Below are 3,255 nucleotides of genomic sequence, written 5' to 3' on the forward strand. Positions count from 1 at the left end.
AAGAGACAATCACTTATAAGTCTTTTTGCTGTTTCTTTGGTAGTTACTTAACAAAAAATTGTGCTTAAATTGTTCCTTCTTGATTGATGAATTTCGATGTTATCTAAGCTGTGTTATGACAGATGAAGATTTAACTCATACTCCTTCCTCCCAAGATAAAGGTTATCTCACAATTTTTCATTAACTGAGTAATCAGTACTTAAATTATGATTACACAAATACTTCTCACCACAGGGGCAAGTGGTAGCTCATGGTGACTTTTTTTTTTTTTTTTTGAGAGAGAGGGTTTCACTCCTGGTCAAGTGATCCTCCTGCCTCAGCCTCCACATAGCTGGGACTACAGGCACATGCCACCACACCTAGCTAATTTTTAAAACTTTTTTGTGGAGATGAAATCTCATTATGTTGCCGAGGCTGGTCTGGAACTCCTGGCCTCCAGCAATCCTGCATTCTCAGCCTCCCAAAGTGCCATGGTTATCTGTCTAACTTGTAATCCTTTTTGTTTTGTTCCATGTATTTGAAAGCTTTAGTAGGGGAATGCTGTCCTGGTACCATTGGAAGTTCTAGGTCTCCAAATAATGATCTTCCCCAAATTCAGTACATTATCAGAGCAATTACATATTTAGAAAGCAGATTATGCAGCACAGATATTGCTTTAAAAATAAAAGGTCAGTTCAGAATTATAGGAACATGAGGCTGAACTTTCCTTCCAAGTCATAATGCCTCAGTGTGGCTTTTACAGAAGGCAGAGCCTGGAGTTTTTACTTCCACTCCTGAGGGAAAGAGTAAAATGAAAAAGGTGAGGCAGGCAGTTCTGCATCCCTCACTTTGTCTGCTTACACAACACTTTATCAAGAACAAATTCCCCCAAATGTCCATTATCCAGTCTCTAAAAGTAAGACAGTAATGAACGCCGTGACTCCCAGACCACAGGTATCCTTAGATTTGATGCTAACTAATGCTTTGAAGGATTCTCAACAAGAACCAATCAACTGCTCCTGCCTAACCTCAGAACTTTGTTCAGTGTGAGCCCAAGAGATTAAAGTGGACAGTGGATCAGAATCTGATCTACCTAAGTTGGGTGCAGTGGTGCACACCTGTAGTGCCAGCTACTTGGGAGACTGGGAAGGATTGTTTGAGCTCAGGAGTTTAAGACCAGCCTGGTCAACCTAGCAAGACCCCATCTCTAAAAAAAAAAAAAGTGAATCCGGTCTACTCTTGGTGGACTCTACACATTTATCTATTTATTTATTTATTATTTATTTTTATAATTTCAACTTCTATTTTAGATTCACGGTGTACACATGCAGGTTTGTTTCGGGTATATTGTGTGATACTGAGGTTTGGGCTTTAATTGATCCTGTCACCCAGGTACTGAGCATAGTACCCATCGTTAGTTTTTCAACCTTTGCCCCCCTTAGTAGTCTGCAGTGTCTATTGTTGCCATCTTTATATCCACGAGTATTCAATGTTTAGCTCCCACTTATAAGTGAGAACACAGAGTATTTGGTTTTCTTTTCCTGTGTTAATTACCTTAAGAGAATGGCCTCCAGCTGCACTCATGTTGCTTCAAAGGACATGATTTCATTCATTCTTTTTTATGGCTGTGTAGTATTCCATGGTGTATATGTGCCACATTTTCTTTATCCAATCCACCATTGATGGGCATCTAGGTTGATTCCATGTCTTTGTTATCGTGAATAGTACTGTGGTGAACATATTAGCACATGTGTCTTTTTGGTTAAATGATTTCTTTTCTTTTGGATATATACCAGTAATGGGATAGCTGGGTTGAATTAGTTCTGTTTTAAGTTCTTTGAGAAATCTCCAAACTGCTTTCCATAGTGGCTGAACTAATTTATGTTCCCACCAGCAGTGTATAAGTGTTCCTTTTCTTCACAGCCTAGTCAGCATCTGTTGTTTTCTGACTTTTTAATAATAGCCATTCCAACTGGTGTTAGATGGTATTTCATTGGTTTTGATTTTCATTTTTCTGATGATTAGTGATGTGGAGTGTTTTTTCATATGTTTGTTGGCTGCTTGTATGTCATCTTTTGAGCAGTGTCCGTTCATGTTCTTCACACATTTTTAATGGGGTTGTTTTTTGCTTGTTCCGTTGTTTAAGTTCCTTATAGAATCTGGATATTAGACCTTTGCTCAATGCAGAGTTTGCAAATATTTTCTTCCATCCTGTAGGTTGTCTGTTTACTCTGTTGATAGTTTTTTGTTTGTGTGTGTGTGTGTGTGTGTGTGTTTGTTTTTGTTTTTGTTTTGCTGTGCAGAAGCTCTTTAATTAGCTCCTACTTGTCCATTTTTGTTTTTGTTGCAATTGCTTTTGAGAACTTAGTCATAAATTCTTTTCTAAGGCTGATGTCCAGAATGGGGGTTTCCTAGGTTTTCTTCCAGGATTTTTAGTTTGAGGTCTTACATCTAAATCATTAATACATCTTGAGCTAACTTTTTTTTTTTTTTTTTTGAGACGGAGGTTTTGCTCTTGTTGCCCAGGCTGGAGTACAATGGTGCAATCTCTGCTCACTGCAATCTCTACCTCCCAGGTTCAAGTGATTCTCCTGCCTCAGCTTCCCGAGTAGCTGGGATTACGGGCATGCACCACCACACCCAGCTAATTTTGTATTTTCAGTAAAGACAGGGTTTCTCCATGTTGGTCAGGCTGGTCTCGAACTCCTGACCTCAGGTGATCCGCCCGCCTCGGCCTCCCAAAGTGCTGGGATTACAGGCGTGAGCCACGGCGCGCGGCCAGTTGAGCTAATTTTTATATGTGGTATAAGATAGGGGTCGGGTTTCATTCTATTTATGGCTAGACAGCTATCCCTGCATAATTTATTGTACAGAGATTCTGTTCCTTGTTGCTTATTTTGGTTGACTTTGTTAAAGATCAGATGGCTGTAGGTGTGCAGCTTTATTTCTGGGTTCTCTATTCTGTTTTTTTCGGTCTATGTGTCTGTTTTGTTTGTTTGTTTCATTTTGTTTTTTTGAGAGACAGCCTCACTCCCTTTGCCTAGGCTGGAGTGCGGCAGTGTGATCACAGCTCACTGCAACCTTGACTTCCCAAGCTCAGGTGATTCTCCCACCTCAGCCTCCCGAGTAGCTGGGATCACAGGCGTGCACCACCACACCCAGCTAATTTTTTGTATTTTTCTTTTTTTTTTTTTGAGACGGAGTCTTGCTCTGTTGCCCAGGCTGGGATGCAGTGGCCGGATCTCAGCTCACTGCAAGCTCCGCCTCCCGGGTTCA

Source organism: Colobus angolensis, unplaced genomic scaffold, assembly GCF_000951035.1.
Source record: "Colobus angolensis palliatus isolate OR3802 unplaced genomic scaffold, Cang.pa_1.0 Scaffold57, whole genome shotgun sequence".
Taxonomy (NCBI): Eukaryota; Metazoa; Chordata; class Mammalia; order Primates; family Cercopithecidae; genus Colobus; species Colobus angolensis.